This window comes from Phyllobates terribilis, unplaced genomic scaffold (assembly GCF_046119375.1).
Source record: "Phyllobates terribilis strain yellow unplaced genomic scaffold, ASM4611937v1 Scaffold_8__6_contigs__length_399053987, whole genome shotgun sequence".
Taxonomy (NCBI): domain Eukaryota; kingdom Metazoa; phylum Chordata; class Amphibia; order Anura; family Dendrobatidae; genus Phyllobates; species Phyllobates terribilis.
In genome coordinates, this window is record NW_027362768.1 from 368,732,465 (window position 1) to 368,744,120 (window position 11,656).

At 45.6% G+C, this 11,656-nt stretch overlaps 2 pseudogenes; both read left to right on the forward strand.

Annotated features, from left to right (window-relative positions):
* Window positions 1–526: 526 nt before the first annotated feature.
* On the forward strand, window positions 527–628 carry LOC141160298 (U2 spliceosomal RNA; annotated as a pseudogene).
* Window positions 629–6,457: 5,829 nt separating this feature from the next.
* Window positions 6,458–6,559, forward strand: LOC141160297 (U2 spliceosomal RNA; annotated as a pseudogene).
* Window positions 6,560–11,656: the final 5,097 nt, after the last annotated feature.

The window sequence follows — 11,656 nt, forward strand, 5'->3', positions numbered from 1 at the left end:
GTCTGTCAATCAGAGCATCCTATTGGTTTTCACCCAGGCAGATAGATTGCTTGCAATAGAGGTAATGAGTGAATGGAACAATGGAATAATGCAAGGGAATGGGACAATGGAACAATGGAATAATGCAAGAATGGAAGAATGGAACATTATTGCACGTGTCATAATGGGCTCCTGGCCTTTATCTGGCTGTGCTGCTGCAGTCAGCTACAGTCGGCAGGGAGCCTGCAGACTAGGAAGAAGGTGGACTGCTGCTTGTTTGTTCATTAATTAGTTATCCTCTCCCCATTCCCTTGTCTGCAGGTGCATGGGACATTGGGGGGGAGGGGAGAATGTTTGAAAATAGGCAGACTCATGCAGATTAAAAATGCATGCGTGGGCTGCAGCTGCAACAAGCAGTAAAGTTGTGGGTTTTAAGGTGTCTATTGATGAACAACATGTCCTCCTAAGGGGAGTCTTTGTCCCTATCCCTACAATGGGTGCCTTCTTGAAGCCAGGGTGCAGTCATAGGCCAAAACCAATTCAGGTTATCGCTTCTCGGCCTTTTGGCTAACATCAAGTGTAGTATCTGTTCTCATTTAGTATATGTGCTTTGCTTTTACCAATATATTGTATTGTAATGTTATCTATCTATCTATCTATCTATCTATCTATCTATCCCTTCCTTCCTGAGATAAGCTGCAATAATGCATTTGTCCTTTGCTACACCGTTGCACATACACCATATACCTAGTCAGTGGCCTTGTTATCAGCTGCTACTCTTTTCATTCAACTGTCCCATCAGTTGGGTGTTGCTGAGTACCACGCATTTAAAAAAAATGTTGGGGCCATTACGATTTCTTTAGTGAAATGCTGGCTGTTATGATCTGCTACAAGCACTAACGAAAGACAGGAGATCTGTCCCTACAATAGAACTAAGCTAAATCCCTACGATGTAACGGGGAACCTGATCCTGCGATCAGACCCGCTAAAGTCCTCAGCTAGTCTGAACGAAGACCTATTGATGTGAGGGAGGGATCCCTACAAGAACTAGGGACTGGGAGAAAAATGGACACCTCCTAGCAGAAATTGTAGCAGTAAAAGACAAACAAACAACATAGAACATAGAAGTCAAAAGACCTAGCTAAACTGACTGAGAAAGGTAACAAAGCACCTGGCTAGCTTAAGAGTAGAAATTACAATGAAGTCCAGCAAGACCAGAAGGGCGGAGCAGGATTAAATAGGCAAAAACGGTCATGTGACCAGCAAAATAGAAAAAACCTAACAGGAGAGTTCTAACAGTACCCCCTCTTCTATGAGGATCCTCCGAATCCCCTAGGCCCAGGCTCATCAGGAAACCTCTTGTGAAACGCTCTGACAAGTCTGGAAGCAGAAACATCATCTGCCTTCACCCATGAGTTATCCTCGGGACCGAAACCCTTCCAAGCGACGAGATACTGCAAACTCCCTCTATACCGTCTAGAATTAAGGATGCGGCAAATTTCATATTCCCTGTCCTCCACCACCGGAGGAACAGTGGCAGTGGCGTCTCTATCTGATACATAAGCTTTTTTCAATAGACAAACATGAAACACCGGATTAATCTTCCAGGAGGTAGGAACCTCCAACCTAACAGCAGATTGGTTAACTACCTGAAGCACCTTAAAGGGCCCTACAAACTTGGGACCCAATTTTTTAGAAGGAATCCTCAACCGCAGATTCTTAGAGGACAACCAAACCATGTCACCAACCATAAACAAAACCGCTTGACGTTTCCTGTCAAAGTACCTCTTAGATTTTTTGTTAGCCTCCTGAAGATTACCACGCACATCCGTCCAAACTCTTTCCAAATCACCGGAAAAACTCTCCTCCTCAGGCACAGCCGATACCAATTTGGAGAATGACCCAAAAGACGGATGTCTCCCAGAACAACAAAAAAAAGGCGAACACCCAGCAGAAGAGGATGTATGGTTGTTAAGAGCAAATTCAGCAAGCGGCAGAAACTCAGACCACCCCTCTTGATTGTCTGCCACAAAACAATGCAAGAACTGCTCAACATCCTGGTTTTTCCTTTCTGTCTGGCCATTAGACTCAGGATGATATCCAGATGAAAATGACAAATGAACTCCCAACCTGTCACAAAAGGCACGCCAAAAACGAGCCACGACCTGAGGTCCCCTATCAGAAACAATGTCAGTAGGAACACCATGGAGTCTGACAATCTCCTTGACAAAGGCCTTAGCGACTGTCTTAGCGCAGGGCAGTTTGATGTAGGGAACCAAGTGACACATCTTGCTAAAACGGTCCACGACCACCCAGATGACCGTGAAACCCTCAGAGGGGGGAAGGTCAGTAATAAAGTCCATAGCCAGATGTGTCCAAGGTGCACTAGGAACCTCCAGAGGGCAAAGCAACACCGCAGCAGGAGTATGTGAAGACTTAGATCTAGCACACACAGTACATTGACGCACCCACTTAATGACCTCCTTCTGCCATCCAGGCCACCAAAAACTGCGACCCACAAGTCTCTTGGTCTCAGAAATTCCAGGATGACCTGCCAACCGAGACTCATGACACTCAACAAACAAATCTCTCCTAAAGGTCCTAGGCACAAACAACCTCCCATGGGGAGTGTTAGATGGGGCATTCTCCTGGGCTTTCAGAATCCCATCTTCCAAAACGGAGTCCAATGCTGCTATCACAACAACTTCATGTAAAATGCTCTCCTCCTCCTCCTCAGCACCGACCATGGGAGAAAAGCTGCGAAACAGCGCATCAGCTTTAACATTCTTGGTACCCGGAATGTAAGTAACGGAAAAATTAAACCGCGAAAAAAAAAGTGCCCACCTAGCCTGACGGGCATTCAAGCGCTTGGCAGCATCAAGGTAGATCAGATTTTTATGATCAGTGAATACCTGAATGGGAAAATCAGCACCTTCCAAGAGATGACGCCAGTGTTCAAATGCGAGTTTAATAGCCAGCAATTCCCGATTACCAATATCGTAATTAAGTTCAGTCTCAGAAAAGTTTTTTTGAAAAAAAGGCACAGGGATGTAATCCATCCTTGTTTTCCTGAGACAACACCGCACCGACCCCCACAGAAGAAGCATCAACCTCAACCAAAAACGGCTTAGCCACATCAGGCTGCATAAGGATGGGGGCAGAGCTGAACCTCTCCTTTAGAAACACAAAAGCTTCAATGGCCTCAGTAGTCCACTGAACCGTATTAGAACCTTTCCTGGTGAGATCGGTCAGTGGTTTAACAATAATAGAAATTTTTTTAATGAATTTTCTGTAATAATTGGCGAAACCCAAAAACCTCTGTATCGATTTCAAACCAATAGGCCTAGGCCATTCCTGCACAGCTTGAACTTTCACCGGGTCCATCTCAAAGCCCTCGCTGGAGATAATGTAGCCCAAAAAACTAATTCTCTGTACAGCGAACTCACATTTCTCCAGCTTAGCAAAAAGCGAATTGTCAATCAATAACTGCAATACCTCACGTACGCTCCGCCAATGAGACTCCAGATCAGGCGAATAAATCAAAATGTCATCCAAATACACAACCACATTTTTGCCGATCAAAAGTCTAAGGATGTCATTAATAAGATTCTGAAAAAATGCTGGTGCATTGGTAAGACCAAAAGGCATAACCAAATTCTCAAAATGACCCACAGGAGTGTTAAAAGCAGTCTTCCATTCATCACCCTCCTTCATGCGCAACAAATTGTATGCCCTCCGGAGATCAATTTTAGAGAACCACTTGGCCCCCACTAACTGGTTAAACAAATCAGGAATCAATGGCAGTGGGTAGGGATTGCGTACAGTAATTTTATTAATCTCGCAAAAGTCCAAACAAGGACGTAAACCGTCGTCCGTTTTTTTAACAAAAAAAAATCCAACAGCCACAGGTGACTTAGAGGGTCTGATATGACCGGCGGCCAAGCTCGTCTGTATGTATTCCTCCAAAGCCTTTCTCTCAGGAATAGTCAGATTAAATAAACGACTTTTAGGAAGAGTCGCTCCAGGGACAAATTCAATGGTACAATCGTAGTCTCTATGGGGAGGCAAAATTTGCGACTCCTCCTCAGAAAAAACTTTCCAAAAATCCTGAATAGGTACAGGTAACTCCCCTTTATCCACAGCAGCAATGCGCCCGTTACAACACTTGTCATAACACTTAGGGCTCCAGGACTTAATTTCATTGGTAGACCAATCCAGTACAGGATTGTGCAATTTTAACCAGGGCAACCCCAAAACTACTGGAGAAGGCAAATTATTTAATACCACCAAATCCAAATTTTCATGGTGAATACCATTAATAGTGAGGGGAAATTCATAAACCTTGTGAGTAACATATTTCAAGGGAGTGCCATCGACAGAAACCACGGCAATAGGGGATGACAAAGGTTTGGGTTTTAAATTAAGCTTTTCCAAGAATCCCCCATCAATCACATTCAGAGTTGAACCACAATCCACAAATACCCGAAATTGAATTAATTCTTCCTGAGCTGCGGTAGTAGCAGAAAGAAATACCCCCTTAGTATTTAAACAGGCTATAACTGACCTTTTTTTCTTCTTTGTTCATACGAAGCACACAGTTCTTAATGAAATGGTCAGATTTGCCGCAATAGAAGCACAAACCTTCAGAAAACCTGCGGTATTTTTCCTGAGAGCGGGGTGACATCGCCCCAATCTCCATCGGCTCTCCAGTGTCAGTACACACCCTCTCAAGACTCGGAGCTGACATGGCAGAGGATTTACTCTCATTAACCCTTGCACGCAGTCTCCTGTCCACCCGTATAGCTAATTGCATTGCCTCCTGCAAGTCTCCAGGTGTAAGATAAGCAATAAGCAGATCTTTAACCCTTTCACCTAGCCCAGCAAGAAACAAACTTTTCAGAGCTGAATAGTTCCACCCCACCTGAGCAGACCACCGACGGAAGTGAGTACAATAATTTTCCACATTACCTGATCCCTGCCTCAAATGTCTCAATTCCGTCTCAGCTGATGAGACACGATCAGGATCATCATACAAAAACCCCAAAGCAGAAAAAAAACTATCCACTGATCTAAAGCACGGATCACTAGGTTGGAGAAAAAAGGCCTATCCCTGAGGTTCTTTGCGCAAAAGTGACATTATGAACCCTATGCGCTGTGATTCATCACAAGAGGATCTGGGTCTCAAACGAAAATACAATAAACAAGCATTTTTAAAGGAAAAAAAATCTTGTTGTTCACCAAAAAATAAATCAGGCAATCGTACCTTTGGATCCACAAAATGCGCTCCAGAACAGCTACTCACATGTTGTTGGAGCACGGCCACCTCCAGAGAGAGTCCCTGCAGGCGTTGAGCCAAATCCTGAACCGATGCCATGATGGAAACTGGAGGTCTTTCCTTAGAGAAAATTTTTGGGCTGGACTTACTTTTATGATCTGCTACAAGCACTAAGGAAAGACAGGAGATCTGTCCCTACAATAGAACTAAGCTAAATCCCTACGATGTAACGGGGAACCTGATCCTGCGATCAGACCCGCTAAAGTCCTCAGCTAGTCTGAACGAAGACCTATTGATGTGAGGGAGGGATCCCTACAAGAACTAGGGACTGGGAGAAAGATGGACACCTCCTAGCAGAAATTGTAGCAGTAAAAGACAAACAAACAACATAGAACATAGAGGTCAAAAGACCTAGCTAAACTGACTGAGAAAGGTAACAAAGCACCTGGCTAGCTTAAGAGTAGAAATTACAATGAAGTCCAGCAAGGCCTGAAGGGCGGAGCAGGATTAAATAGGCAAAAACGGTCATGTGACCAGCAAAATAGAAAAAACCTAACAGGAGAGTTCTAACACTGGCTCCCTCTGGTGGAGCACTGACTTCTTTAATTTTCTATCTGTGGATGAAAAAAAGATAAAAAAAAGTTTGGTCTGAGATGTTGTTTTAAAGTGCTACCTATGATTGTCAATCAGAGCATCCTATTGGTTTTCACCCAGGCAGATAGATTGCTTGCAATAGATGTAATGAGTGAATGGAACAATGGAATAATGCAAGAGAATGGGACAATGGAACAATGGAATAATGCAAGGATGGAAGAATGGAACACATTGCACATGTGATAATGGGCTCCTGGCCTTTATCTGGCTGTTCTGCTGCAGTCAGCTACAGTCTGCAGGGAGCCTGAAGACTAGGAAGAAGGTGGACCGCTGCTTGTTTGTTCACTAATTAGTTATCCTCTCCCCATCCCCTTGTCTGCAGGTGCATTGGACATTGGTGGGGAGGGGAGAATGTTTGAAAATAGGCAGACTCATGCAGATTAAAAATGCATGCGTGGGCTGCAGCTGCAACAAGCAGTAAAGTTGTGGGTTTCAAGGTGTCTATTGATGAACAACATGTCCTCCTAAGGGGAGTCTTTGTCCCTATCCCTACAATGGGTGCCTTCTTGAAACCAGGGTGCAGTCATAGGCCAAAACCTATTGCAGGTTATCGCTTCTCGGCCTTTTGGCTAACATCAAGTGTAGTATCTGTTCTCATTTAGTATATGTGCTTTGCTTTTACCAATATATTGTATTGTAATGTTATCTATCTATCTATCTATCTATCTATCTATCTATCTATCTATCTATCTATCTATCTATCTATCTATCCCTTCCTTCCTGAGATAAGCTGCAATAATTCATTTGTCCTTTGCTACACCGTTGCACATACACCATATACCTAGTCAGTGGCCTTGTTATCAGCTGCTACTCTTTTAATTCAACTGTCCCATCAGTTGGGTGTTGCTGAGTACCACGCATTTAAAAAAAATGTGGGGGCCGTTACGATTTCTTTAGTGAAATGCTGGCTCCCTCTGGTGGAGCACTGACTTCTTTAATTTTCTATCTGTGGATGAAAAAGAGATAAAAAAAAGTTTGGTCTGAGATGTTGTTTTAAATGGCTACCTGTGTCTGTCAATCAGAGCATCCTATTGGTTTTCACTCAGGCAGATAGATTGCTTGCAATAGCTGTAATGAGTGAATGGAACAATGGAATAATGCAAGAGAATGGGACAATGGAACAATGGAATAATGCAAGAATGAAAGAATGGAACATCATTGCACGTGTCATAATGGGCTCCTGGCCTTTATCAGGCTGTGCTACTGCAGTCAGCTATAGTCTGCAGGGAGCCTGCAGACTAGGAAGAAGGTGGCCTGCTGCTTGTTTGTTCACTAATTAGTAGAGATGAGTGGTGTTCGAATCGAACTGTTTGCCAATCTCAAATTCGAGCTGTTTTGAGCGGTGTTCGAACCGTTCGACGAACCTGAACGATTTGAAAAAAATCCGGCTGTTCGAGGTTATGTTCGATAACTGTTCGTGCACCAAAATCGTAACTGGATTTTTTCACAGTAATGCTGATAATCAATGTTAATACACGGTTTGAGTGTACAGCGGGACGGGGGGAGGGGCATGGGATGGATCTCTGCAGAAATAATGAAGATCTCCATTTTTTTTTTCTTTCCCGTATTTACAGTGGGGAGGTGCAGTCTGTCAGCCTATCAGCAGCGCACACGGAGCGAAGTGCTTTTTTTCACACAAGCAAGGGCATGTGTCATTGGCTGTGTATGTCACATGTCCTTGCCCTATAAGACCCAGCCATTTTCCCCGTCGCCACCATTTTCTCACTGCTGCAGCTGAGTGTTAGACGGCACTGCTGCTGCTGTTAGCACTATATTGTGTAACTGAATTGCAAGCAAATTTTCTCTTAAATAGACAGAAAGGTTTAGGGAGTAGGGACTAATTTGTAATTGCAGCCCTTTTGAGGGCTAGGTTACAGCAGTTCCTAGCACTTTTAGCAGGCAGGTCTGTGTTCTTAAATAGAAAGATAGGTTAGGAGTAGTGACTAGTTGTAATTCCAGTCCTTTTGAGGGCTAGGTTACATCAGTTCCTATCACTTTTTGCCAGGCAGGTCTGTTTTAGTGCTGTGCAAGTGTTTTTCACAGCATTTGGCTAAATCTAGCTAAGCAAATCCTTTTGGGCCTCTTGCAGTGTGTGTTAGTCAGTGGAGTAGCGTATCTGTGCTGCAAGCTACACCACCTGTGTATCTAATACAAATTTTTTTACTGCACCTAGCCAAGTAAAACCTTTTGGGCATAGTAGCAGTGTGTGGTACTCATTCTATTAGGCCATCTATACCAAGCTCCACCAACTTTGAAATTAATAATAATTTTAAGCTGCATCTAGCCCGGAAAATAATTTTGGGCATAGTAGCAGTGTGTGGTACTCATTGTATTAGGCCATCTATACCAAGCTCCACCAGCTTTGAAATTAATAATAATTTTTAGCTGCATCTAGCCCGGAAAATAATGTTGGGCTTAGTAGCAGTGTGTGGTACTCATTGTATTAGGCCATCTATACCAAGCTCCACCAGCTTTGAAATTAATAATAATTTTTAGCTGCATCTAGCCCGGAAAATAATTTTGGGCTTAATATCAGTGTGTGGTACTCATTGTATTAGGCCATCTATACCAAGCTCCACCAGCTTTGAAATTAATAATAATTTTTAGCTGCATCTAGCCCGGAAAATAATTTTGGGCATATTAGCAGTGTGTGGTAGTCATTCTATTAGGCCATCTATACTAAGCTCCACCAGCTTTCAAATTCCTAATAATTTTTAGCTGCACATGTTAAACACAATTCGGAGTCAGGTGGTGGGACAAGAGGAGGTGGAGGAAGTAGAGGAGGAGGAGTTGTATGCGGAAGGGCTAACATCTGCAAGGTCCAGACGGTCGGCAGCACCAAGGCGGCAGGCATGGGCGGGTGGGGGAGAGGGATTAACCAGGGTGCATGGTAGCAGCCAAACTAGTGAGGAAGGTGCAGGAGCCCAGGAAGAAGGGGAGGACGAATTGGCGATGGGCATGGAAGACTCATCAGATGAGGGAGACCTTGATCACATTTCTGTTGTGCGGTGAGGTTGGGGGGAGAGGGCAGAGGAAGGAAGCATGATTCTTACCTCGCCACCAACACAACAGGGACTTGGTGCTCCTGGATGCGCAAGACACATGAGTGCCTTCTTGCTGCACTACCTGCAACATGACCCTCGAATTGTCAGAAGTCGAAATAATCCTGACTACTGGGTTGCCACACTCTTAGATCCCCGGTACAAAAGTAAATTTGCCGAAATAATTCTTGCCACAGAAAGGGATTCACGCATGCAGGAGTATCAGCAGAAACTGTTGCTGAATCTTACATGTGCTTTTCCACAAAACACCAGTGGTGCACGTAGTGAATCTCACAGTTCTAACTTGCCAACTGTGGGACTGTCGAGTCTTCAGCACTCAAACCGTAACAGAAACACAGTATCTGCTGGTAACAGCAATTTTGCGGAATCCTTTCACCACTTTTTTAGCCCATCCTTTGCAAGGCCACAGGAGACAAGAAGTCAAACTCCAAGTGAACATCGAAGCCATGACTGTGTCACTGGACCCTTGCTCTTTTTGGGCTTCCAATCTCGATAAATGGCCGGAGCTCGCCACTCACGCCTTGGAGATCTTATGCCCCGCAGCGGGCGTTCTCTCTGAATGTGTGTTCAGCGCTGCTGGTGGTTGTGTTGACAGATAAGCGCACGCGGCTGTCCACTGACAATGTAGACAGACTCACATTCATAAAGATGAACAAATCATGGATCCGCAAGGACTTTTCTACCCCTGTGTCATCCTGGGGAGAGTAAAAGCTTGAGGATTTGTTAAAATCACCTCACCAACCGTTTTAAGCTTTCAAACTAATAATAATTTTTAGCTGCATCTAGCCCGGAAAATAATTTTGGGCCTGTAGCAGTGTGTGGTACTCATTCTATTAGGCCATCTATACTAAGCTCCACCAGCTTTCAAATTACTAATAATTTTTAGCTGCATCTTGCCTGTAAAATAATTTTGGGCATAGTAGCAGTGTGTGGTACTCATTCTATTAGACCATCTATACCAGTGGTCCCCAACCTTTTTTGCACCAGGGACCGGCTTGAAGCAAGATCATTTTTCCATGGCCCAGCAAGGAGGGGGTGGGGTGGGCGGGGCTTTGGTCATATGGGGGCGGGGTAATGGAGGGATTTGGAGTTTAGTGCATACTTATCATATAGTGTAGACCAGGTCCCCGCCAGGAGCTATGCCAGGAGCCCCACATAATGTGCTGTGCCAGGAGCCGCATCACTGAGGCCCCATCACGCCCTGCAGCAGGACAGGGCAGCTGTCCTGACAGCTGCTGTTCAGCTGCATTTACTTCATCCCAGGGGCGGACACAGACTGTAGTGGGCCCCTGTGCAAGAAATTTTTGGGGGCCCCCCCCGCCCTTCATAAGGCAACAAAGTTATGTAAACATAACCCCCCCATGTGCATCTCTCACCCCCCCATGTGCAGCTCACCCCCGTGCATCTCTCATCCCCCTCCGTGCATCTCTCATCCCCCTCCGTGCATCTCTCATCCACCCCCCGTGCATCTCTCATCCCCTCCGTGCATCTCTCATCCCCCCCGTGCATCTCTCACCCCCCCGTGCATCTCTCATCCACCCCCCATGCATCTCTCATCCCCCCCGTGCATCTCTCACCCCCCCGTGCATCTCTCACCCCCCCGTGCATCTCTCATCTCTCCCCTCCCTCCCATGTGCATCTCTCATCTCTCCCCTCCCCCCATGTGGATCTCTCATCTCTCCCCTCCCCCATGTGCATCTCTCATCTCTCCCCTCCCCCCATGTGGATCTCTCATCTCTCCCCTCCCCCATGTGCATCTCTCATCTCTCCCCTCCCCCCATGTGGATCTCTCATCTCTCCCCTCCCCCATGTGCATCTCTCATCTCTCCCCTCCCCCCATGTGCATCTCCCATTCCCCCCACTCCTAGTTAATTGTATTTAAAAAAAAATAAAACTTGTTATACTTACCCCCATGCGATCCCTGCAGAATCCTGGCGCTCGTCCAAATCGCTGACACCAGGTTCTCCTGACTTCCGGCCATGTGACGGCGCCGTCACATGACCGGAAGTCAGGGGAATCATGAAGGTGCTGCCGCAGCAGCGCAGCGCTAAGATGTCCCGGACCCGGCGCTTAGCATGCGGCCGGGGGCCCCATGAGGAGAGAGACGCACAAGAGGGGGGCTCCGAGGGGGCTCCTACCGGCCGGGCCCCATACTGGAGTCAGGGCAGTCATGCCCTGATGGCGGCCCTGCTGGAGGCTGGAGGGGCCCCCTCTCCCCGCGGACCGGCTGAAAAACCCCAACGGCCCGGTCCTGGTCCGCGGACCGGCGGTTGGGGACCTCTGATCTATACTAAGCTCCACTAGCTTTCAAATTACTAATAATTTTTAGCTGCATCTTGTCTGGAAAATAATTTTGGGCATAGTAGCAATGTGTGGTACTCATTCTATTAGGCCATCTATACTAAGCTCCACCAGCTTTCAAATTACTAATAATTTTTAGCTGCATCTTGCCTGGAAAATTATTTTGGGCATAGTAGCAGTGTGTGGTACTCATTCTATTAGGCCATCTATACTAAGCTCCACCAGCTTTCAAATTACTAATAATTTTTAGCTGCATCTTGCCTGGAAAATAATTTTGGGCATAGTAGCAGTGTGTGGTACTCATTCTATTAGGCCATCTATACTAAGCACCACCAGCTTCCAAATTAATAATAATTTTTGTTCTCTCTGAACGTGTGTTCAGTAC